The sequence below is a fragment of the Danio aesculapii genome, chromosome 15 (assembly GCF_903798145.1).
Source record: "Danio aesculapii chromosome 15, fDanAes4.1, whole genome shotgun sequence".
Classification (NCBI taxonomy): Eukaryota; Metazoa; Chordata; class Actinopteri; order Cypriniformes; family Danionidae; genus Danio; species Danio aesculapii.
In genome coordinates, this window is record NC_079449.1 from 37,066,120 (window position 1) to 37,093,660 (window position 27,541).

The 27,541-nt window shown below is 41.1% G+C and overlaps 2 long non-coding RNA genes across 2 annotated transcripts; both read left to right on the forward strand.

The window, feature by feature from the left end:
* The first annotated feature begins 3,598 nt into the window (after positions 1 to 3,598).
* LOC130241353 (uncharacterized) lies at positions 3,599 to 4,354 on the forward strand. The gene is made up of 3 exons (XR_008838859.1): positions 3,599 to 3,748; positions 3,832 to 3,905; positions 4,155 to 4,354. It is a non-coding gene; the product is annotated as an uncharacterized LOC130241353 (long non-coding RNA).
* A 6,637-nt stretch (positions 4,355 to 10,991) lies between these two features.
* LOC130241354 (uncharacterized) lies at positions 10,992 to 11,635 on the forward strand. The gene is made up of 3 exons (XR_008838860.1): positions 10,992 to 11,114; positions 11,198 to 11,271; positions 11,521 to 11,635. It is a non-coding gene; the product is annotated as an uncharacterized LOC130241354 (long non-coding RNA).
* The last annotated feature ends 15,906 nt before the right edge of the window (positions 11,636 to 27,541 follow it).

Consider the following 27,541-nt stretch of genomic DNA (forward strand, 5'->3'; position numbering starts at 1 on the left):
AAATCAGTGATGATGAACTAAGGTAAATATTGATGACATTAATAAATCAGTGATGATGACCTGAGGTAAATATTAATGATATTAATAAATCAGCGATGATCACCGGAGGCTAACATATTAATGATATTAATAAATCAGTGATGATGACCTGTGGTTAACATACTAATGATATTAATAAATCAGCAATGATGACATGAGGTTAACATATTAATTATAATAATAAATCAGTGATGATGACCAGAGGTTAACATATTAATAAATCAGTGATGATGACCTGTGCTTAACGTATTAATGATATTAATAAATCTGTGATGATGATTTGTGGTTATCATATTAATGATATTAATAAATCAGTGATGATGACCTGAGGTAAAGATTAATGAGATTAATAAATCAGTGATGATGATCTGAGGTTAACATTTTAATGATATTAACAAATCAGCGATGATGACCTGAGGTTAACATATTAATGATATTAATAAATCAGCGATGATGGCCTGAAGTTAACATATTAAGGATATTAATAAATAAGTGGTGATGACCTGAGGTTAATATATTAATTATATTTACAAATCAGCGATGATGACCTGAGGTTAACATATTAATGATATTAATAAATCAGTGATGATGACCTGTGGTTAACATATTAATGATATTATTAATTCTGCGATGATGACCTGTGGTTAACATATTAATGATATTAATAAATCAGTGATGATGACCTGAGGTAAATATTAATGATATTAATAAATCAGCAATGATGGCCTGAGGTTAACATATTAATTATATTAATAAACCAGTGATGATGACCTGAGGTTATCATTTTAATGATATAAATAAATCAGCAATGATGACCTGAGGTTAACATATTAATGATATTAAAAAATCTGATTATGATTTGTGGTTTACATATTACTGATATTCTTAAATCAGTGATGATGACCTGAGGTTAACATATTAATAAATCAGTGATGATGACCTGTGGTTAACATATTAATGATATTAATAAATCAGTGGTGATGATCTGAGGTTAACATTTTAATGATATTAATAAATCAGTGATGATGACCTGAGATTAAAGTATTAATGCTATTAATAAATCTGTGAGTATGACCTGTGGTTAACATATTAATGATATTAATAAATCAGTGATGATAACCTGTGGTAAATAATAATGATATTAATAAATCAGCGATCATGACCTGAAGTTAACGTATTAATGATATTAATAAATCAGTGATGATGACCTGAAGTTAACGTCTTAATGATATTAATAAATCCGCGATGATGACCTGAGATTAACATATTAATAAATCAGCGATTATGACCTGAGGTCAACATATTTAACAGAATAAATAATCAGATTAAATCGCTAGTTGAATTTTGCAGCGATTCACAGTACGTTAAGCTAACGTCTCAAATAACCTACTGTCTTGTGTTTAAACTAGTGCTGTTTTGGTCCACATTTCTGCGGTTTTTCTTTAAATGAAATTGACATAATACATGCTAAAAACCGAATTATAAGACAAAAACATTATATTAGCAAGAGGCCAAGTTGAGTCGCGTTTAATAGCTAGATTAAAATATTCAAAACAATATTGTTAGCTCGTTTTAATTGAAGCCTGAAAGTAAATCGCAGTAACGGTAGAGCAGCACTCCAATCTAACGTAAGGTAGGGATGGCTAATTAGGCTAACTTAATGCAAACTAAAGTTAAATGTTGCTCGTTCGCTTCGCTGGAAAAAAGGGCAAATCCATAATCACATATGAATTTTACAATCATTACTGCTTCTGTAAACTTATAGAAGAAAACCGGTGATCTTACCTCTTCACTTGTCCTCTTCAGAGGTGAAAATGGCAGGTGCGTGTGCCTGTGTGTGTTTGTGTGTTTTCTTCTTTTTGAATTTGCGTTTTTGGCGGACTCTGCAGGGGGCACATAATGATGACATAATAACATTTGATTGGCTGATAGAGTTGTTGTCCCTGGGTCATCATAAATTATGTTGGTCTCAGGATAACTAGCACTTGGCAAAATCAGGACGAGCAGGGGATCCTCTGGCACAACATGTTTGATACATTTATCAATCACTTTATCAGGAGTTGCCACTCATACCTGCTGCTCTCTGCTGAAGCCAATTTGTGCCTGTGTATATTGTATTGATTTCTTCTGTTTGTGGGTCACATTCAATCACAAAGAATTTTATTGTTTGAATCAAGTTTTCTACATCCTATAGAGGGTCATCCGCAGGTTTCAATAGAAAGGGCAGATAAGACAGAAGTGGCAGCAATTTCTTGATGTAAACCTTTTTTTTTCCAAACAGCAAAAGAGACTTTGTTGGGGTTTACATCATACACAAGATAAAAACATCTTGAGTCATTTGTGATCTACTCTCAACGAATACTGTCAGATTCTATAAATATCTTTACTATTTATTATTACTTTTAAATTTTATATTTTACTTAGGAACGTATTTATAATATAACTTGTGTATTTATTTATTTATTAAAAAAAAACAGCTCATGTGGAATTTTCATTGTTTTTGTATGATTTTGGGATACAATGGTGCTGCCTAATGGTGCTGCCTAACCTAATGGTTAGTAGGGTGTTGTCAGATGGTTTCTGTTTTGGGTAGTCTTTACACTGTTACTAGAGAGTTGTGTGGGAGTCTTTATGAGGTAATTATCCAGTGCTGCTTCAATAATTATTCATTCTTTCCCTGTCAAAGTTTGTTGTTATTGTTGACAGCCACTGACAGCATTTTATTGAATTAATGAAAATACGGCACATATTGCGATTACTCTTTACATTTGTTTCAGACATAGACTTGCCCTCTCTACCTTCCTGCCACCCCAAGCAAAAAGATGGAGGAGCTGATACTGCAACTTACAACTGTTCGCAGAGAAGCTTGCTCTAAGGCAAGAGAGGACAGAGCAGATGGTCGAGCAACTTAGTGAACTGGATGCTTTTGAAGCATATCTGCACACCTTTGAGGTTATCGCCACCAGGGAGAGCTGGGACAAGGGAGAGTGGGTGTGTGTGCTGGCACCTTTCCTCACCACAGAGGCACATCAAATGTAATATTCCCTACAAGCCCTGCAAAATGACGATTATGAGATGGTGAAGACGAAGATATTAGCCTGTAATGGGCTCTCATTGGTAGGAGCAGCGTGCTGCTCAACCATAGATGAATTGGTGACAGCAATGGAATTGTTAGAGATGACAATTCCTTGTTGTGCAAGAGTGAGAGCAGCCTGGAGTTGCAGCCACTGGAGGGCACCTTGCAAGCAGTAGGCAGGCCGACGGTCCCCAATGACAAGGATGAACCAATGCCCACTGAAACACCTTCTCTGGGCACCTAGGCTTGGTTAACCAGCTACACCATACAGATGGATGGTCAATTAAAATGGTCGTGCCCAACTGAGTCTGGTTTCTCAAGGTTTTTTTTCTTCATGTAACCCTGTCAATTCTGTCCAAATAAAGTCCAGAAATGACCTTTAATGCAACCACTCAAACTAGAGTAAAGCGCAATATCTAGTTCGCCACTAGGTGGCAGGGCACAATAAAACTTTCTTCTTCTGCTGTTTTTGGCCATGCGGGTTTTGCCTAAAGGGAAGAGAAGCTGGAAAAAAACGGGAGCCAGAGCAGAAGTGAATATTAAGGTTATAATTATTCAGAAAACGAATTATATTCCTTAAGTTGAACCACATTAAAGATGAGATGACATTTGTTGTAAAACAAAAATATCTGGGTAAGTGAAAACTATCGTTTGTGTTGATTAGCTTGAAGCTAAAATGGTGATATGACTAAAAAGTTTATATTTCGACGTTACAGTGGATTACAGTGGATAAAAAAAAGACAAAAAACCAGTCTGGCTATCTGCAATAGCAGTGGATGTTACCTAACAGGTATATTTTGTTGTATATTCTAGTTTGTACAATAAGAAAGATGCATTTTGAAAGCAAATGATGCTGGTTTGAGTTAATTTTGCATTACAATGTTGTACTGTACTTTTGGTTGTTCAATTTCATTTTATTGATTTTTATTTTAAGTTGTATTATTGAACATATTGACTTTAAATATTATTGAACAAATGGAAAAAACGGAAGAATGACATTTAGTTAACATTAGTTAATTTTCTGCACATTTTTGTGTAGACTGGTTTTTTTTGAGGCTTCTTCTGATCCTGGATTCCTGGTGTTCCTCCAACTGAAGGTGGATTCCTCTCTGTTCGCCTTGGTGCCTGGTTCTCTGGTCTATCCTTCAACTAACAGCGCTGCAACGGTTCCTTTTGGAGTTTGATATGGACGCTAAGTATTGAAGGGGTGGTTAGACAGTTAAAATATTTGAGTGCACTCAAGGGTAACAATTTTTTTCCTTTTTTTGAAAGATATTTCCTTCTATTTTGTTTCATGATATCTCAATTTGTGGCTGATTTGTCAAAATAAATGGTAGTAATGTAAAGTGAACTGAATATTGAATCTGAATGGGAAAGAAAAAAGAACAAATAATTTTAATAAGAACTACATTTAATTTTATTCTATTGTCCTGTGTTTTTGTAGTGCGATCTATGAGTCCTTAGCCCATGTGATTAATATATAGCCAGCCTCCTCATCGAATCTAGATTTAGATAACTCCTACAAATAGATTCTTAGCCTGCAACAACGCAGAATTACCACCGTAGGGTTACAGTCATGGCGAGCCAGCCAGGAGGTTGGCACAGTGTGTAAAATAGACCCCCCCCCCAAGAAAAAAAAACTGAAGTACACTAAGATCGCACTTACTGCAAAATGGATCTTTGCAATCAGTTTAGTGTGCATGGGCCTAGTTGTCTATATGTCACAGGCATAGGTGAAGCTTATTCTGATGATGACATTACAGAGTTCTTTAAAGTTAACGGGGACATTAAGAAAGTAGTCAGAGTTCCCAATGACCCAGAACAACCCCGAGGCCGTGCACTTATTGAATACACAGCAGAGCGAACAATATCTAGACTCGACCCAGTACAACTAGGTATCCTGCCCAGTCCCAATGATCCAGCAGTCACCTGGTGTGTCAAGACAGTCCGCGAGCTATGCCAAGAAGAACTAGGACGAGAACTTGCTCAGAAATGTTTAGCTGAATTGAGCTCTCTTGCTGAAATTAGTAAAGCTGGCTTCTGGGAAGCACTTCAAAGTGAACTGCAGAGTGCCCAGCCCCAGAGAGAACCTGCCCCTCCGCAAAGCCCAGATACCCAGCTACAGCCCTCTGAAAATCCTGTTGCTGTCTCCACAAATGGTAGCAGTGAAGATGGTGATATGCAAGCCAACAATGATATTGCTAATTCATCTGATGCAGTCACCCGAAACATCTCGACTACTGCTACAAGAAATCCATTTCTTGATGAAGGCACAGTTAACCCACCTCATGTCCAAAAAGTTATTGTTGAACATTTCATTCGCAGTGACTCCACACCGTCTAGCTACAGTCAAAGCAGGATTCGTACATTCTCGGGGCGGCTGCCAAAACCCAATGGAGAAGTCGATTATGATTCCTGGCGTACTCAGGTAGACCTACTTCTTAAGGACGTGTCTGTCTCTGATTCACAGAAAGTAAGGAGAATATTGGAGAGTCTCCTCAGCCCAGCAGCAGACATTGTTAAGCCGCTGGGGACAGATGCAACTCCGCAAGCTTACCTCACCCAGCTCGAGTCAGCATTCGGAGTAGTCGAAGATGGAGAGGAGCTATTCGCTACCTTCCTGGGCTCTAACCAAAACTCAGGTGAAAAGCCCTCTGTCTATTTGGGCCGTCTCCAGACTCTTCTCACCAAAGCCATTACCAGAGGGGGAGTTTCAGCTGCAGAGTCTGAAAAGTACTTACTTCGGCAGTTCTGTAGGGGATGCTGGGACCAGAGTCTAATCATTGGCCTGCAGCTCGAGCACAGGAAACCCAATCCCCCCTCATTCCCAGAATTGTTGTTGCTTTTGAGAACAGAGGAGGATAGGAGAGCAGCAAAGATGGATCGCATGAAAAAGCACCTTGGAAGTACGAAGGCTGCAGTACATGTTCATTCAGTTATGAGCATGCCAGTATTCGAACCTGAAGCTGCCCCCACTGTGACGAGGAAACACGAGACAGATTCGAAACTAGAAAAGGAAGTTGCAGAGTTAAGGATACAGGTTGCAAAGCTAATAGAGCAAGGAAAGAAAGGAGAAAGGCATGAGGGAGTGCAGAGCCGTCCAGCCCAAGGTGAGCCGCCTACTAAGATTGAAAGTTTACTCGCGCAAGCTTCCAACAGGGACACAAACCCCCACTCTCTAACGCCACCTAAGCCCTGGTTCTGTTTTAAATGTGGGGGTGATGGCCACATCGCTGCAAAGTGCACTTTTGAACCCAATCCAGGCCTCGTCCGGAAAAAGAATGCAGAGCTCAAAGAAAAACGAAGCAAATTCTGGGCCAAGCAGGGAGCCGACAGAACATCTTTAAACTTCTAGAGGCTCCTGCCTTGGGGCGACCAGGAGCTGAGGACAAAGAATGTCCCATAGCAATGACTCACAATGAGTGTTCTTCTAAAAGCAGTGAATCTTTTGGCTGCAAATTGCCGCCTGGACTTGTGGGACCTCGTTGTACTTCGATCATCTCTGTTGGAGATATGAAATGTGATGCCATTCTTGACACTGGATCCCAAGTAACAACAATTTCAGAGACTTTTCATTCTAGATATATGTCAGACTTACCTGTTCAGTCGATACACAATCTTCTCGAGGTCGAAGGGGCTGGGGGTCAAGCGGTGCCTTACCTGGGGTACGTGGAAGTCCACTTAACTTTCCCTGAGAATGTTACTGGAACAGAAGAGCAAATGTCTGTTTTAGCACTCATTGTCCCTGAGAACCAGTTCAATAGCAAAGTTCCTGTCTTAATTGGCACAAATGTCTTGCTTGAGTTATACCAACGCGGAATAAGCTATGACAAATCCAAGTTTCTCAGAAGATCAGACAGTTTTGCAGTACTACTCCAACATGTGGCCCGAGTACGCGAAAATGAAGCTAAAGCTTACCTAGTGAAATTGCACGGAGAGAAGCCCATCACTATTCCGGCAAGACACAAAATGTATCTTTTTGGAGATGTTAGAGTCGGGAAAGCCAATTCCAATATGACATTTGTCATTGAACCCCCCGAATCTTCCTTCTTGCCGGGTGGGTTGTTCACTCAGTGTGCACTAGTAAACATAAGCACAAGAGCTTCAAACAAGATTCCTGTGGTCCTCAGCAACACAGCAGATCACACTGTCACCCTACCTCCAAAGTGTGTTATTGGTGAAGTGTCTGCAGTTCAGAGTGTGATGCCCATGACCTCCTCTGCACCAGTCAATTCACGAACCTCAAATGGCAAGCATTCATTCAATCTGGATGACTCCCCGATGCCAGAAGAGTGGAAGGCACGCATTCGGGATAAACTGAACTCCATTCCTGAGGTTTTTGCACATGATGAGCTGTCATTTGGCCATACCATTGCCGTAAAACATACCATCCGTCTGCAGGACGAGACGCCCTTCAAAGAAAGATCCAGGCCGATACATCCCAGTGACCGAGAAGCTGTCAGACAACATCTCAGAGAGCTTCTGGATGCTGGTATAATAAGGGAATCCGAGAGCCCCTTTGCATCCCCAGTGGTTGTTGTAAAGAAAAAGAACGGAAAGATCAGACTGTGCATCGACTATAGGAAGCTTAACAGCCGCACTATCAAGGATGCTTATGCTCTTCCTAACATCGAGGAGACGTTTTCTGCTCTGAGTGGAGCAAAGTGGTTCTCTGTGATGGATCTAAAGTCTGGGTATTACCAGGTGGAAATGATGGAAGAAGATAAACACAGAACTGCGTTCACATGTCCATTAGGTTTCTACGAATTCAATCGTATGCCGCAAGGTGTCACCAACGCACCTAGCACATTTCAACGCCTTACGGAAAAGTGTGTTGGTGACCTACATCTGAGCGAGGTTTTGGTGTTTTTAGACGATGTCATTGTTTTCTCCCAGACTCTAGAAGAGCACGAGGCAAGGCTCCTGAAGGTGCTTCATCGTCTCAAAAGCTATGGCCTAAAACTATCCCCAGAGAAGTGTCAGTTTTTCAAGTCCTCCGTGAAATACCTGGGGCATATCGTTGACGCTCAAGGAGTTCACACAGACCCAGAAAAAGTGTCAGCTCTGAAAGATTGGCCTCGCCCTAGAAACAGGGAAGAACTGAAACGCTTCCTCGGATTTTCGGGGTATTACCGAAGATTTGTGGAGGGCTACTCAAAAATCGCCAGGCCTCTCAACGCGCTCACCGCTGGGTATTATCCACCTAAAAAGAGGGGCAAAGTTTATAAAACACTGAGACCCAACACTGGTATAAGCCCCAGAGCACCCTTCGGCTCAGAGTGGACGCCTGCATGTGAGTGCTCTTTCAGAACACTGGTTGAAAAGTTGACATCGGCCCCTGTACTCGCTTTCGCGAATCCCAAGCTCCCGTATGTGCTACATACAGATGCTTGCTGTGAGGGGTTGGGAGCAGCTCTTTACCAAGCTCAAGATGGAAAGCTTAGAGTAATAGCTTATGCCAGCAGAGGCTTATCCAAGAGCGAGAAGAACTACCCTACTCACAAGTTAGAATTTCTAGCTTTAAAGTGGGCAGTTTGTGAGAAATTCTGTGACTACCTGTATGGTACAGATTTTTCAGTCCTAACAGACAACAACCCGCTTACCTATGTCCTTTCTTCTGCAAAGCTCGACGCAGCCGGACACCGCTGGCTAGCGGCCCTCTCAACCTTTAGATTCAACATCAAATATAGGGCTGGGCCGTATAGTCCCTTGTTATTGACGCCTCCTCCTTACCTGATTTATTCACTGGTACTGGACAAGACACTGTACCTGGCATGACAAAAGAAAACTGGCATGAAGCACAAAGAAACGATCCATCAATTGGGAAAGTCATCGCCTTGGTCAAAAAAGGACAAAAGCCCCATTTCAAATCTATAAGAGCTGAGTCACCTGAAGTCAAGTTGCTCCTTCGGGAGTGGGATAAGTTTGAACTTATTGATGATGTCCTTTACAGGAAATGTTTTGACAGAGGAGACAAAATTCATCAGCTCGTCTTACCTGAGGCATTCAGAGAAAGAGCTCTCAAGGGTTTTCACGATGAGGTTGGTCACCTAGGGCCAGAGCGTGTGTTCAGTCTTGCTCGTACCAGATGTTATTGGCCAAAAATGAAAGAATCAGTTGAGAAGAAGTGTCACACATGCGAACGTTGTTTCAGAAGAAAAACCCCGCCACAAAGAGCAGCACCCATGGTGAATATTAAAACAACTTACCCGCTAGAGCTTGTTTGCATGGATTACTTGTCCCTTGAACCTGACAATCGTGATACCAGAAACATACTAGTCATCACTGATCATTTCACCCGCTTCGCAGTGGCGGTGCCAACAAAAGACCAAAGGGCCAGAACTGTTGCTAAAGCTCTCTGGGAAAACTTCCTGGTCTACTATGGGTTCCCTAGTCGCCTTCATAGTGATCAGGGACGGGACTTTGAATCCCACACAATCAAGGAGCTGTGTTCGCTGATAGGGGCTGAGAAAGTGCGCACCACCCCATACCATCCTCAGGGGAATCCTGTGGAGCGCTTTAACAGGACCCTTATTGGCATGCTTGGTACCCTTGACGAGAAAGACAAACATCACTGGCGAGACTTTGTGAGGCCTGTTGTACATGCGTACAACTGCACCAGGAGTGATGCAACAGGTTACTCACCGTATGAGCTGATGTTCGGCAGGCAGCCAACTCTGCCAGTTGACCTCATTCTTGGCCTGAAACCTCCAACTGAGACTCATACAACTCACTCAGAATATATCCAAAACTTGCGCCAGAGACTCAAAGAAAGCTATGCACTGGCTGCAGAGAACTCCAAGAAGTCTGGAGAAAGAAATAAGCACAGATTTGATGCCAAGGTGAAAACTGCTGAACTAGAAGAAGGGGACCGTGTCTTGGTGAAGAATGTCAGTGTCCGTGGCAAACACAAGTTAGCCGATAAATGGGAAAGGCCCATCCATATCGTTGTGAGACGGATTGACGGTGGTCCTGTGTATGTAGTCAAGCCAGAAACAGGAAATAGCCCTCAGCGTACACTTCACAGGGACTTACTTTTACCCTGTGGATTTCTGCCAGTTGAGATTACTCCTAATTTAGTGAAACACCAAAGCAAACGAACTCAAATGCGCTTGAGGAGCAGACAAAACCAAGAGAGGGAGCATGAATATTCGGACAGAGAAGAAGAGGATGATGGCTACTATGTGAATGAACCTCCACAGTTCACCACATGGGGACCCTATGTGCAAGAGTTCGAAGTTATCCCCGTCAGTGGCTCTCCGTCCTCTCTGAATCCCATGGCTCCTGAGTTCAAATCGCCAGAACCCCAACCAATTCCTGATCACTCAGTTGCACCTCTTGACATGAATACAGCTGTCCATCAGTCCCCAACCAAAGGTGACCAGGTCATCATAGATATTCCAGAAGATGAAATATTGCAAAGCACAGTGGTCACAGACCCGACACCAGCTCACGACATGGACAATGTTCAGAACAGGTTCCCTGTAACCCCTAAAGGGCACTCAGAAGTTACTTTTGGGGTGGAACAAGGTGAGCCCAGACGATTACACAGAGAAAGAGTTACTATGAAGAGCTAGGGAGACCCCTAATCCTTGCCATTAGTCAGTTTTTTGGGAAACTCCAAGACATTATTTCTGACAATCAGATACCTTGTCAGGTTTAACACACATGCAGGGACGCATGTGGTCTAGAGGGGGAGGGTGTAACCCTGTCAATTCTGTCCAAATAAAGTCCAGAAATGACCTTTAATGCAACCACTCAAACTAGAGTAAAGCGCAATATCTAGTTCGCCACTAGGTGGCAGGGCACAATAAAACTTTCTTCTTCTGCTGTTTTTGGCCATGCGGGTTTTGCCTAAAGGGAAGAGATGCTGGAAAAAAACGGGAGCCAGAGCAGAAGTGAATATTAAGGTTATAATTATTCAGAAAACGAATTATATTCCTTAAGTTGAACCACATTAAAGATGAGATGACATTTGTTGTAAAACAAAAATATCTGGGTAAGTGAAAACTATCGTTTGTGTTGATTAGCTTGAAGCTAAAATGGTGATATGACTAAAAAGTTTATATTTCGACGTTACAGTGGATTACAGTGGATAAAAAAAAGACAAAAAACCAGTCTGGCTATCTGCAATAGCAGTGGATGTTACCTAACAGGTATATTTTGTTGTATATTCTAGTTTGTACAATAAGAAAGATGCATTTTGAAAGCAAATGATGCTGGTTTGAGTTAATTTTGCATTACAATGTTGTACTGTACTTTTGGTTGTTCAATTTCATTTTATTGATTTTAGTTTTAAGTTGTATTATTGAACATATTGACTTTAAATATTATTGAACAAATGGAAAAAACGGAAGAATGACATTTAGTTAACATTAGTTAATTTTCTGCACATTTTTGTGTAGACTGGTTTTTTTTGAGGCTTCTTCTGATCCTGGATTCCTGGTGTTCCTCCAACTGAAGGTGGATTCCTCTCTGTTCGCCTTGGTGCCTGGTTCTCTGGTCTATCCTTCAACTAACAGCGCTGCAACGTTTCCTTTTGGAGTTTGATATGGACGCTAAGTATTGAAGGGGTGGTTAGACAGTTAAAATATTTGAGTGCACTCAAGGGTAACAATTTTTTTCCTTTTTTTGAAAGATATTTCCTTCTATTTTGTTTCATGATATCTCAATTTGTGGCTGATTTGTCAAAATAAATGGTAGTAATGTAAAGTGAACTGAATATTGAATCTGAATGGGAAAGAAAAAAGAACAAATAATTTTAATAAGAACTACATTTAATTTTATTCTATTGTCCTGTGTTTTTGTAGTGCGATCTATGAGTCCTTAGCCCATGTGATTAATATATAGCCAGCCTCCTCATCGAATCTAGATTTAGATAACTCCTACAAATAGATTCTTAGCCTGCAACAACGCAGAATTACCACCGTAGGGTTACATTCACTTTCGCCAATTGGTGAAGTTTTTTTTCCCTCTCCGCTGTTGCCACTGGCTTGCATGGTTCGGGATCTGTAGAGCTGTGCATCGTTGGATTTGCTCTTCAGTATTTGGACTCTCAGTAGTGATTTTTAAACCACACTGAACTCAGCTAAACTGAACTGAAACACTAAAAACTGAACTACACTGTTCCTATTTACTATGACCTTTTATGTGAAGCTGCTTTGACACAATCTACATTGTAAAGTGCTATACAAATAAAGGTGAATTGAATTGAATTGGTGATGGTGATTCTGGCAGTTCCATTACCCTGGTCCAACCGCAAACAGTAAGACCCTGAGCGGATAGCAAAGCCATGATTCTGATTACATGGGTCCAAGAAGATACCCACCATGTGCCAGCTTGTCACATCATGATGTCCACGATGCTGAGGACCGTGACTGGGACAGCTGTAGTAGCAAGCACATGGGGAAAGGATCGAGTGAATTACTCCAATCATCAAAGAACATCTGGCGGAGTCTAGATATTCAGCCCACTCAAGCATGTGAGTTCCAACCAGTTGATAAAGTCTTGATATTAGTGTCTTCTCCAACATCTACATTTCTTGTATTCTGGCATGGACCCTGTAGCATCGTGGTGAAACTTGGGCCGATCACAACCACTCGTGACCTTGAATTAGTAACGACAATAACAAAATAAAATAATAATTACAATAGAATCTAAACTATGAGGAAATAGAAGTTATGCAATGGAACATAAAAGCAAATATAAAACATGTAAGACTTGCAATATAGTGTATGTGGTATAGAAAAAAATTTACAAAGTTTAGAAATATAAAAAATAGTTATCTGTACAAACAGACACATGGAAGTGTTTCCAACAAAGTGTCTGGGTAGGAATATGAATAAGGGAGGAGTGAGTGTATCCTATAGGTGGTTTGTCAAGCCCACTCATCTGTATGGTGTACACTATGCCCAGGGTGTGTGCAAATGTGCATGAATGTTCAAGAGTGTCCAGTGACTGTTTAAAATGCATGTATGTGCAGATGTGCAATGTTCATAAGTCTCCCAATGTGCAATGTGCAAATAAAGTGGTTTAATCCTGTGTATTGCCCTGATTGGGAGACCATATTGCCTGCGGGAAGAAGCTATTCCTCTATCTTTCTGTGTTGGCCTTCAGTAGTGTTTTCCTGAATGCAACAGAGAGAACAGTCCATTGTTGGGGTGGCTAAGTCCCTTCACGATCTTCCTGGCTTTGGTCCAGTTTGTTCTAGATTAAGGGCAGGTCAGTGAGCTCGGTGTGGATGGTGTGCTCAGCTGACCGCACCACCCTTTGTAGGGCTCATCTGTCCTGCATGGTGCTGTTCTCAAACTAGGTTGTGATGCTTCCGTTCAGAATACTCTCTATGGTGCAGGATTAAGGGTTCCTAAGCACCATGAGAGGTAGTCTGAAGTCTCAAGCATCTGAGGTGGTAGAGACACTGCCAGGCCTTCTTCACCATGTTGTTGATGTGACAGGACCATGACAGGTCCTGCGTGATGTGAACACAGAGGTACCGAAAGCTGTCCACTTGCTCCACTGGGCTCTCATTGATGACAGGGGAGTGGCAGTTCCTCTCCTGCTTCATACTGAAGTCACTATCAGCTCCTTAGTTTTACTGACGTTTAAGAGGATGTTGTTTCTCGGGCACCAGTCCTCCAGATTTTCATTCAACAAAGAGCATTTTAACATAATTCCCCATTGTCCAGGTGATTGAGGGATGTGTAAAGGAGGTGTGAAATAGCATAATTTGTTGAACGATTTGGATGATAAGTAAACTGTAATGGGTTGAGTGTGTCAGGAAGTGAAGAGATGATGACGTCTCTGACCAGCTGCTCAAAGCACTTCATCACTATTGAATTCAGGGCTACAAGGCAATAGTCATTGAGGGAAGCAGGATGGGGTTTCTTTGGGACTGGAACAATGATGGACTTTTAAAAGAATGTGACAAGGAGAGGTTGAATATATCATTGAACACAGGTTTAGCTGGTCTGCGCAGGTTCTGTGGACATGACCAAAGAAGCAGTCTGGTCCTGCTGCTTTTCTGGTGTTCACTCTCCTGAAGGCTCTCCTCACGTCATGCTCGTAGATGATGAGCGTGTTTCCGGTGCTGGCACTTACTTCCTGTCTGCAGCTGTTGTCGCCATTAGCATTAGCAGTGCTATCAACAACAGCTGCAGCCAGGGTCTCAAACTCAATTTACCTGGGGGCCGCTTTATGCAGAATCTGGGTGAGGCAAGGCTGCATCAGGTTTTCCACATTTAATTAATTATATTATTATTTTTTTATTAATTTTTTTAATCTTATTTTGTGTAAAAAAAAAAATAAAGAAATAAAGAAATAAAAAAAAAAAGATAGATTTTTTTAACAGAATAAGATGAAAAAATAAATTAAAAATTAATAAGAAAATAAATCAATCAGTAATAAATAGTAATAATAATAATTAGATTTGCTGTTATCCGCTGTAGGAACTCAGCCATATTCTAAGCGGAGTTAAAACCAGCAGTCATGAAAGCCTAATAGTTGTGTATGTTTTACTACGTATGCAAGCAAGTATGTTCACTATGGGGTGCATGTAAATGAAACATCAATGCGTGTGTAACGCATGTAATTAACTGTATTTGATAAAGGCCGTGATGTTTGATGTCAAACTAAAGCTATAAGGCTTAAGAGAACATTGGTTTAAATGATAAAACTGTATCTGCAAATAGTAGTTAATTACAGAGCTTTATTGAGTTTTGATAACAGTAAAGTGAAGTTTTATGTCACGGGTCTCCCCCTCCCTGTCGGAGACAACAAGGGAGAAGAGGGAGGGTAGACTCGCGAAGTAGCTGTGCCATTGGACAGTCACAGAGTGGGCTGGTCTAAACTCTGGCCACTATAAAACTTTTACGAGGTAAAGGTTTAACATCTTTCGTTTGGCTTCACGAGGGGTTTCTACGCACAAACTTTGCGTTGCACGCTTCCCGTCTTTACAACACGTCTTCCGGACATGGCTCTTGGAAGAACTACCCGTGTAAAGCTTGCGTCTGTCCGCCGTTACATCACCAAGTCAACGAGAACCCATTCACAGGAGCTCACGCTGCTTCTGTGTACGTTCGCGACTCGCATGAACTAAGTCTGACCCTGTTCTGCTCGTATAACCGCTTTCCCGTGAACACTCGGACGCAGCCCCATCCAGCAGTAGGGTCAGTCATTCAACTTCTCTGATCTCTTACTGCCTAAGTCTCGTAATTCTGCCAGAGCAGTCACTGGAGGAATTCCCATTCAACAAACTTCCCGCGTGCTAACGTCAAACTCTCCGTCACCGGGACAGGGAGTCCCACGCTTCAGAAGACGAAGGAAAACCCTCTCCAACAAAGGACATCCCCGCCACGTCAACACGCTGCAACCAATCGGCTTCGCCGGAGTTTCCCTCAACCAGCTGACGAGTGTGACTGATCATTAAAACGCAAGTAACACAAACAACGTTCACTCCTTGCTGAAGCTGGTGTTAAATTTAAGTAGTAAACCTTAGTCAGATTCTCTGCTTGGTGGTTTTCTCAGGTTGCAATGCTAAGAACTTAGCAAGTGCGAGACGATTGGGACTCTTTGTTGTTTAACCTCAGTCATTCACCCATTCCAGAATTGTGTGTGTGTGTTTGTATCTGTATGTTTGTCTGTTACGTAGAGTAGTGTACTGTGTGTTTAGCTTAATAAACTTGTTTCATTTTAAGATCCTTGTCGGAGTTGTATGTGTTTCTAAGTTACTGCCCCAGCTATATGGTCTTGCTACCTTGCTTGTATAAATACTGAAATCCTGTTTTATATTATTATTGTTGGCCACGTAATAATATAACATAGATTTGCTAAAGCTAAAATCACGCTGCTTACTTCTATTAGGGTGGACCAATAGATGACGTAAGTGTACGTTTTAACCTGTTTCTGACTGTGAGTCAGTCATTTGAATCTTCTGATTCGAATCCCCGAGAATTAATTTGAATTAATTCGAATTTATGAGCTAATTCTTAGAGTACCGGACATATTAGATGGTCCAGGCACTACATCCGCCATGCTGTTGTTACAGGAAACATAAGCAACACTGTGTTGTTGTCATTTGTTTTGTCTACTTTTACATCACATAGAAATATATGTAATGTTTTTAGTGCGAGACAATGCAAATGACCAACAAATAACGGTGCAACTCTATAATTGGTCTGAGTTACCGGGGACTCTTATTGCAGATGGACAGGTGTCGATGTGTGACTGCAGACGACTATATTAGGCTGCATTTTGATTTCTTTTCTGCTCACTGCGCGTAAAACAATAACCACAAACCATTGAGAGTGATTGTAAATGCAGCTACTTGGTCAGAGAAAAGATGTTGCTGTTTGCTTCAATGAGTCAGTTTATGTTGAAGGGATTGATCCAATATGCCTATAGATGGAAGGTTTGCGAAGAAATGTCATGCTCCCTTGTAAAAGTGTTTTCAAAATAAAAAATACAGTATTTTATTTTGATACATTTGGGGCTGTTGTATCTTGTAGTTTTTGATACATGTAAAATTGAACTATTTGGTATTTTATTAAAAAAAAAACATTTAAATGTATTTTTGCCCACCCTTGGTTGTTACTGCTGTTCTGTATGTAGTTTCTATTGTGATGCTGGTTGGTTTCCCTCATGGCGTAAAGTGGTTGTTGGGATTTTTGGCTGATGGATTGTTCTGGGACTTTTCTATTGTCGAAATAGTTATGATGGTGTTGTTGGGTGGTATCTATGGAATCACTGGACAGTTACTATGTCATTTTTTTGCTGTTGCTAGGCAGCCATGCTGTTATTACTTTGGAGTTGCTCTTTGGTTTCTTAGATGCTGTTAGATGGTTGTTTGGTTGTTCTGGGAGTTTTCTAAGGTGTTTTTTTTGTTGTAGCTAAGGAGTTGCTTCATTGTTACTATGATGTTGCAGTAGTGTTTCTAGTTAGTTGCTGTATTTTTTTCTATGTTACTTCTAGGTTATTGTCCTTTTTTTGCTGAGTGAAGGCAAAAGAGTAATGCAAAAGTTGGTTTCTCTGTCACTCTGGTGATGTTATATAGTTTGGTCCCTACTTTACTGTATGATCATGAATACTTTTGCCTGTTTTATTGCCCGCCAATGACAATAAAAATTCTTGAATGTCATATCTGCCTTAAGTATTTTTCATATTCATACAGTAGCATTAAAAATGGCAGATGAGGCATGTCAAAATATGATTCTTTGTGTTATGGGTTTGGGGGAAAAAATCACAACCCTCAGTATGAGCAATAGCGAGGCTTGCCTTAGCAAACACTACTAATTATTTGAGGTAACAGCAGGTCTCTCAACCATTCTCTCTGTTCTCTGGAACAACTCAACATTCTCGGAAGTTCAGCTATCTCAATCATGTGGCAACTTGTGGTGAAATTGCTCTCTCTCCTCACAGGTGCTGGACCAGGAACCAATTATCTGGAGATGTGTCTTTGGTCCCAAAATATCATTGTCAAGCTGCCACACACCAAGAGATAAAAGAGAATGAATTGAGTCAAATCTCAAAGTGACATGATAGACTGCCTTCTTTTTCCTATCGTCTCCAAAAAGGAACTGATGTAATGTTGTTGTTATGCTGTATATTGTTTATTTCACATTTTAGAAACTCTTATAATGTGCACAGAAAATAATTCCAACTTGTACCTCTTATATCGCACATCAGTGCTATCTGTTGAATACAGTGATACAATAAAGCTTAATTCAAATATGCAATGAGTTAAAGGCATAGCCAAAAATAAATTATAAAAAAAAACATTATGCCAACATGAGACTAGAGTGAAAGAAGAGTCTTTTTTTGACCAATAAATTCCATTTTCTATTATGTTTCGAGGATGCTTAAAAATAGTTCTGATTTCGACAAATTTTTCAATGATTCATCCAATTACAACTTTATGTATTTTAAATACATAAAGGGAACAAAATCTAGATTTCCAAATTAACCAATCTCGTTGCAAACATGTATAATATAGTGTGACATATTGTATATTATGATGCCTTTAATGTGTTATCCACTGTAGGAAAATTCGTTGTTTCCTCAGGTCCCTTCACTCTAGTATTTTGTATCACCAGTGAGTGTCTGCATCAAGACCGTCCAAGCTTGGAAAAGATGAGAAGAAAATCAGCTGAATGGTTCAGTATGATTTTATTCTGACACAAGGGAGGGAAGAGCAATCTTATATACACATTGAGGGTCCTCCTGCAACTGAGCGCTAACACAAAAGAATATTATCATAGAAGGAGGGCAACAACGATACAAAGACAGCTTACAGCAACCAGGATACGTGAGAATTTGTGCGTGTAGGTATGTGCGCATCTGTGAGCGAGTCAGATACTTTTGCTCAGGGACGAAATGTTCCGGCCACACCGAGATAAGATGAACAGAATATGCATACCCACACACATTTCTGCAGTGCAAAAACACAGAAGAGAGAACAGAAAAACAGTCTGTAAAAACAGTAGAATACACACACATAATAATCAAATCCTTCAATCCCCTCTTTTAGGCTCTAAAAAGCCTAACGCATAGGAAGTAGCTCATACCCACGACCAGTCATACTTTCAATGGTAGCATAAACACGATTCATTATACATTGTAAAAGACATGGGCTGCAACAGCAAATCAGTAATACAATAATAGGAATCATCATCGATATAAAAGGCGTGACCCAGCCAAAAAGATTGTGGAAAATATTCCATCCACCGTTATGATCGGGGCGATAGTCAGCTGTCATAGCATTTTTCAATTTAGTCAGGGTACCTAAGGCATCTCTCATAGCATCACTATTGATGTCATCTGATATACAAGTGCAACATGTCGTGTTTAGCAATACGCACACACCTCCACCAGAGGCAGTCAAAAGGTCGAGTGCCATCCTATTTTGCATTACCATAGTCCTAATGTTAGAGATCTCTTTATTTTGGGCCTTATCTATAATTTGAGATGCATTAATGAATAATCCCAACCTGTAATCCAATGTTTCAAGCCTTAGCAAAACCTTTCCGACACCTATCTGAGGAAACAAGGACAATGTGACCTTGTTACTCGTGGACCATAGTTTGAACTCATCAGGAACGTCCTCACCCCATATGGGGTCGTCGTCTTCTTGATCCAGCGCCTAGTACAGTGGCCATGATGAACGTGTGATCAGTAACATTTATTGGGGCACATTGACCAATCCAGTTTGCGGGTAGTGACATGTAGGCTGTTCGCCCACATAACCACCTTGGACAACATAGGTGCCATTAGAGGGGCCCGAAATACTTACGGGCGCTCCCTCGCCCCTGCGCCATATCTGCTCACAGTTGAGAGTGCTGCCCATATAGATAGTGCCATTGGTCTGATTATAACACATAGGATGCTTCAAGGTGTGGTTAAAGAAAACCTTGTGTCCAATTGGTCTTCCTTGTGAGGTATGATTAAATTTTACCCAAAACATTGAATCACAGGTTCCTTTTTTGAGGCCTATCCTATCAATGTCAGAATCATTTATTTGAATTTGGGGGTCCTGATAACCACATCCAGCAAAGCTTGCATAACACTTAGCCTGAGTTTTATTCATTGGTTTACCATATAGGGTGTTCTGTTTTGGCTGAGTGAGGCATCACTGAACAAACATAACAATTCGACACATTGTATGATTTTACCAAAACCTTCACATATTTATACCACAGGTTCACTCCAATAGGATCCTCTCCTGGCTCTTCCTCCCAATCGAAATGTCCAGCCTGTGCTGGTGACGTAAGGCAGGCAGTGAAATCAACACCAAGCATAGGGTGATAAGTCCAGTCACAACAACAGACACACTTCTCCAGCTTATGGTGTGAACTGACAGTTTCTATTTGATAAACAGCGCTGCGTGTTCACCTCCTCTCCTATCAGATAGCAACCATACAGTTTATCGTCCAGACATTGTTAGAATTAGATGGCTGGCCAGCACTTCAATCATGTGGGTGTGGGGCGCCCCTCTGGAAAGAAAGGAAATCTCAAGACAGATTATGACTGTATATACACATATATGCAAACAAACTTTAAACAGTAGATGGAGCCTCCTTCAGTCTGGTTGCATGGATCCACTGTGGGAAAAAGGAAGTTAAGACAGCAGTTCGAGTGACTGCAACAACTTCAGCGGGTGCACTATATTTAGTATCAGAAAGACCCTCACCCATCTTAGCAAATTGTTTAATTAATAATTTGTCCCCAACCTTGAAGGGGTGTGTTTTATCCCCTGGCATTAGTGCTGCACAGGAATGTAATTTAGCTCAGTATTGGTTTAAAACCCCAATCAGTTGTTGCATATATTCGCTAATATGAACATCACACGAGCCATCACTCAGTGCATGCCCTCCCTTTCTCCAGGGGGCTGGAAAGGGTCTACACATTACTGTTTCATAGGGTGACAGCCCCTGGAGTCTCATGTCCGCCAGTACCACTGGGATTAATGCAGGCCAGTCAGAGCGCCCCATGCTCTGCATGGCTTTTCTCAATTTGTCTTTGATTGTTCTGTTAGTTCTCTCTACTACTCCTGATGACTGTGGGTGGTATGGTATGTGCAAGTGCCATGTAATGCCTAATTCTTTAGCAAGGCCTTGAATCACCTTTGCTGTGAAAGCAGTGCCTTTGTCAGAGTCAATGCCACATGGTATACCATATCTGGCAATAATGTGTTTTGTCAGATATAAAATCACAGTTTTGTCATCTTCCTTCGCACAGGGGAACGCTTCAACCCATTTTGAAAACCTATTTACAAACACCAAAAGATATTTATATGGTCCCCTCTTAGGAAGGTGAGTAAAATCTACCTGCCATTGCTGGAATGGGCCTTCTGGCATTTGCAGCTGTTGGTGTTTAGCCCATGGTTTAGTCACATGATTTTGAGCACAAACTAAACATCTGTCTAATGTGCTGTTAACATGATGTGATAAGTTAAGTATACACAGAAAAGACATCATTGTGTCCAGTACCCCTCTTCGGCCGCGATGTGTAACACCGTGAAACTCGCAGACGAGAAAAGGTGCACAAGCAGAAGGAATGCTCACACGACCATTGGCATCCAGCAAAATTCCTGAGGAATCAGGACGAGCATCGAGCTCTTCCCAATAAGTTTTGTCTGCCACTGAGGCTGTAGCTTGAATGGCCACAATGTCAATAGGTGGGAGCATAGCACTAGTCAGCACAGATGAGGAAGTGGAAACCTGAGAGATATTCAGCCAACTTGGCATCCTCCCAGATAGAGCAGCTGCTTTGGCTGCTGTGTCAGACAATTATTTCCCTTGGCCTCAGGGGTGTCAAATGTAGAATGGGCTTTCGTTTTAATAATGGCTAGTGATCTAGGCAAACGGCAGGCCTGTATGAGATCCATGACCAATGAGCTGTGAGATATGAGTTTGCCGTCTGCGGCCACAAACCCACGGGTAGCCCAAATTTGTCTAAAATCATGGGCGACGGCAAATGCGTATCTACTGTCAGTGTAAATGTTAACATCCTGATCAGCAGCAATTCGACAAGCTCTGGTCAAGGCAATGAGCTCAGCTGCTTGGGCTGAGGAAAAAGGCACAGCTGCAGCTTCAATCACTTTGTCTGGCAATTCACAGACAGCATAACCTGTGAGGTATACATCATCTTGTGGTTTTGAGCACGAGCCATCAACATAGAGGTTTCTAACCCCAGAAATAGGTGTGCGGGGGTACACCGTGCTGCTGTGGCGGCTGCTGATAATAATTGGGCTGCTGATAATGATTGGGCTGCTGGCTACCACCCTGGGCACCGTTGGCCCATGGCTGACTTCCTTGCTGCTCTCTCTGTTTCTTTCTACAATCCCTCACTCAATGCCTGAGTTTTCCACAATAATTACAATTCCCTGGTTTTGGCTTAGGCCAGTCCCTTTATTGGGCTGCCCTCCTTTAGCGTTATCACTCTTCTTTTGTCCTTGTACAAACACACATGCAGTATTTTTCTGCCATCTGGAAACATACCATCACCCTCTAATGTTCTAATCTTTTCGCCAGCAGCCCTGTTAGTCAGGCTGTTTCTGTCACTGAGATGGGTTTTAAGAACATCTCTGCAGCCAGGCAGACAATTATTCAGAAATGTGGACAGAAAAATTGGATTAGCCACTCCCTCATTCAAATCCAATCCTCCCACGCTGACCCACACCTCAGCAAAACGTCTAAAGAAAGTGGGAACCGTCTCACCCTTTTCCTGCTTACAGGAGGTGACATGAGACAGATCACGGTTGGCTGTTCTTTTTTTCACGAAATATTTAGTTAATTGTGCGCGAAAGTCAGCGAGTCCTGCTCATCCCTCCAGGGCAATGAAGCGCGCACTCTGCTCCTTTTTCATGAATGACTTTATCATTCTCATGGTTTAATGCGGGAATTTGGGCAGATATCTCAGCGTCATCATAATCTTTGCCTATCTTAGCTTGCAATACAAATCTGTAGTCTGCCCCTATCAACTGGCAATGGCGCGAACTCCTGATTAACATATCGACAAAAGCCATGGGGTTGTCAACACCAGGAAGTAGAGAAATCAAATCTTTCAGCGCGCTGGGTGAGGGAGGTACAATGTCAATGCCTTTGGCTTTGGCCACCCAAACAGCAGCTACATTCTTTGGTGGGTCAATTACGGACCCTTCGTCTGGACCTGCGTGCTTGGGTCTACTACAATTATCGTCTTCACACACATTGTCCCTCTGCCATTGTTTTAATGAGGGATAACTCCCCGCGACTGGAGCGACTGGGCTCACTGGCGCTGAGGGTGCACATATCTGCTTTTCAGCTGATGCCTTGCTGGGTGGGGCCCAGTTCAGCAGGGGCAGTAGGGGTCACATAGGGGGGTGGAAGGCTGTTAAAGCTGCGTTTCACACCCTCCCTCTCCCTATCTTTACCTGTCGGGGGCTTTGGAACTGTTTTTAACACGGCTTTAGGAACATAGATATTCTTTTTATCATTCCAAATTGAACTCATCTTATACCATGTGCCATAGGCCTCCGTCATATATTTCATATCCCATTCAGGGTCTCCCATACCACCATAAGTCAGGTTGTAGGCAGATTTTAAATAACTGGGGTCGAATGTCCCTTCTCGGGGGAAATGTATGGTGGTTCAGTGTAAAATACCCACCCACATCTGTTCATCCAATTCACAGGGGTCTCACTGGGCTCAGGCTTTGGATAAGTTTGGCCAATGATGAGAAGACTCACTGGTGATAATTTGTTTTGTCTAGTTTTTTTTTATTAGTCTATATTTGTAAGCGCTTTATCACACGGTTTTCAGCTACCGTGTGATCTTCCACATACTGTGCAACCCAAATTTATTCGGGTACAAGAACACAATTATGCAGGATAACCCATCATCTACACACTGTGCAACCCAAATTTAATCGGGTACAAGAACACAACTATGTAGGATAAACCATCATCTACACCGTTGCGGTGTAGGATAACACATCCACATCAATCACTGTGTGGGAAAACCTCTAAATCTACAAAATTCTACAGATAAAACAGGATATATCTAATCAGGCAGTGTGAATAAAATTCTCTTACCTGACCAGATATATCCTGGACGAGCCCCCAGAACTGTAGGAAAATCCGTTGTTTCCTCAGGTCCCTTCACTCTAGTATTTTGTATCACCAGTAAGTGTCTGCATCAAGACCGTCCAAGCTTGGAAAAGATGAGAAGAAAATCAGCTGAATGGTTCAGTATGGTTTTATTCTGACACAAGGGAGGGAAGAGCAATCTTATATACACATTGAGGGTCCTCCTGCAACTGAGTCCTAACACAAAAGAATATTATCATAGAAGGAGGGAAACAAGGATACAAAGACAGCTTACAGCAACCAGGATACGTGAGAATGTGTGCGTGTAGGTATGCGCGCATCTGTGAGCGAGTCAGATACTTTTGCTCAGGGACGAAATGTTCCGGCCACACCGAGATAAGATGAACAGAATATGCATACCCACACACATTTCTGCAGAGCAAAAACACAGAAGAGAGAACAGAAAAACAGTCTGTAAAAACAGAATACACACACATAATAATCAAATCCTTCAGCCACTATTCAGATTACTCTTGCAGCATTGCAAAGGCAACAGGTATTCTCACATATTCTCACAAGCATGACAGCTCACATTTTTGTCACAAACATGCTTAAAAGATGGAAAGGGGAAAAAAAGAGGCACATCACTGTTTTCTGACTCTGTCCAAATACTAAAAACTAACTGATGCATTTGCTGTTCTTATCTCACGTATGTAATAAGCTTTGACAAAATATTATATTGAAACACATATGTGCCTCAAGGTGGCGCAGTGGGTAGCGCAATCGCCTTACAGCAAGAAGGTCGCTGGTTTGAGCCTCAGTTGGCATTTCTGTGTGGAGTTTGCATGTTCTCCCAGAGTTGGCGTGGGTTTCCTCCAGGTGCTCCGGTTTCCCCCAGCAGTCCAAAGACGATGCGTTACAGGTGAATTGGGTAGGTTAAATTGTCCATGGTGTATAAATGGAAGTGTATGGATGTTTCCCAGTGATGGGTTGCAGCTGGAAGGGCAATTGCTGCGTAAAACATGTGCTGGATAAGTTGGCGGTTCATTCTACTGTGGCGACCCCAGATTATTAAGAAACAAAACCGAAAAGAAAATGAATGAATGAAACACATATGCCATTCCATCATGCTTTGCAGCTCCTCTTGTGGTGTTTATTATAAAAGAAATGTCTCCAGTAGCAGAAATGTCTGTCTCCTGCATGAGCTATAAAATAAAATCAATAGAGCTCCATCCATTTTAGTAAAGCTGTAATGATGTGAAACCAATTGCCCTAATCATTTTCCAATGCTAAGCAACTGACATGCCATTGAAAATAATAAGGAATGGCTACACACATACACACACACAAATATATATATATATATAATTTTGAAACAACTGTATGCTAAAAAGTTCCCGTTTCACTGGGAAATGTTGAACAGACCCTATCTTAACCAGCTTATGGTGCTCATCAACTGATCTGACAGCTGTTTCGGCCAGAAAGCAGGATTGCAAAGGAAGTTGCGTTTCGTTGTTTGTAATTTTTTTACTTTTTCTACCCAAATGTTCTCAAAATTATCACTCTTGCACACTCTACCTACCACTACCCTGATTATTGGCAGACTGGCCAGACATGTGATTTCTGGGAGATTATGATTCGTTGGCGGGCATCTGGGATTCAGCAAGCAGGTCTCTGGTTCAAGCCCCGGATGGATCAGTTGGCATTTCTGCGTGGAGTTTGCATGTTCTCCCCATGTTCGCATGGGTTTCCTCCGGGTGCTCCGGTTTCCCCCACAGTCCAAAAACATGCGCTATAGGCAGAGATGTATAAAGTACTAGAGACCCAGACTTAAGTAAAAGTACAAGTACTCTATCAAAAAGTGACTTGAGTAGAAGTAAAAGTACTCTTTAAGCACCATACTTAAGTGGAAGTACTAAAGTATTCAACATTTTTTGTACTTAAGTATTGCAAGTAGTTTATTTCAAAATTTACTACTCAAGTACTGAAAGTACAAGTACAAGTATTGTGTAATGTAGTTATTAAAGAATGCAGTCAAAAGACATCATATTGTTTTGTTTATTTTAAATCTCTTTTTTGGGGGCACGTCATTAAGCAGAACGAAAAGAAACATGACTTACAATACTGTTTTTCTCTCACGCTTGAACCACAGATCTGACAGATTATAACAGCTTTAACACACACCTTTCAAAGTTGTGTGTCACAAAAACAGTCCATAATCCACTCAAAACGCTATTGAAACTGAAGGATAGCATTTTTTTTTTATTGTTAGATTTTGCTAAACATTTACTAATAAATGCAGACATAAAGGGTTTCTTCTTTTAAAGGGTTAGCTGCTTTATTAGGTGCACAAAGTATAGAGAAATGTTACAGGATGCTAGCACATCCTGTTGTTGGGTGGGGGTGAATGACAAGATGTATAAGCTGTGTGTACGTGCTCTGAAACATCTGCCTTAAAAGGTGAACTGTTAAGAGAAGATACACAGATACTAGGAAGAAGAATATCTGGTTTCTGAATGGTTAACCTGTTAAGACAATTCCATATAAGTCTATAGTAGTTAGGGTTAGGGAGTGTGTGAGAGACAGTATAAAAGCCTGAATACAGGAAGCTCATTTGCCATTATATCCCTTCTGCGCAGAACATGTATTCTCTAACTTCTTGCATTCAAAATAAAACTTCTTAATTTTCAACTCAGATCTCCGTCAATTTTTGAACATGCAATGGACCATTTGAGTCCTACAATTGGTGACCCGACGACGTGATTGACTGGAGACTGTCAAATAGATGGACGTTTGTTTCTGATGCCAAAACCAGAGAGGCCTCTCTATACAAAGGTAAGCAGAAACCTTTTACTTAAATTCTGCTATTGAATAATCTAAACGAACGGTTTTTGGCATCAGTAAATACAGTGTTCATGTATTTGATGACATTTTGACATGCAAGAAATTATAAAATACGTAAATTAAACTAATTTGAAATTGTGAATGAATATAGATGAATGAGTTGTGAGAGAAAGAATATAGAGAATTAGAGTAGATCACTAGGATCTAGGGGAAGTCCTTTTCTCTAAGGAGGCACTTAGGGTAGACTTTTAGAGTCTAAAGAGAAGTCCTTTTCCCTAAAAAGGCAAAACTAGTTGAAGAAATTTTGTCTTGACGAAGACAATTGACTCTTCAACAATCAGGATGGATAGTGTATGTAAAAGGCCTACATCTATCTAACGGAGAAGTCCTTTTTCCTGAGAAGGCAAAAAACTTGAAGATCCCTCTGGTCTTGACGAGGACTTGATATCTTCAAGACATTTCTCAAGGATAGCAGGTTTAGTGAATTGAGAAATAGGGAGAGTGTAGGGATTAAATAACATTAAAATAAAATGGAAGGAGAATTTGATAGAGAATGTGAGGAATATGATTGTCCTCCTTTAAGACAACAATGGGATAAAATGGTAGATATCTTATTGGCACAAACTGATCAAAAAGATAGGAAAATTTGACAAAAGAACTAGGAGAATGTACGCGCGAAATGATTAAACATTATAGTACTGATTGTATGTACAAAAAGGGGTCTCTGTTTCAGAAAGTGGGAATAAAAGAGAAAATAGCACAAGAAGCTGTTTTCAGACACAGAAAAGAGGAAGTAAGGCTGTTACACAAGCGAGCCCATGCAAAGAAAGAAAAACAGTTAGATAAAGATTTGAGAAGATGTTCTAGAGTTACACTCGCAGCATCTGTACTAAAATCAAAGAAAAGGGAAGTGAACAGCAAAGAAGCTGAAGCTAAACTGAGTAAAAAACAGGAAGCTGAGGCTGAGACTAAGACTGATCAGATAGCGACGCCCACTGCCCCACCATACAGAGATAATACCAAGA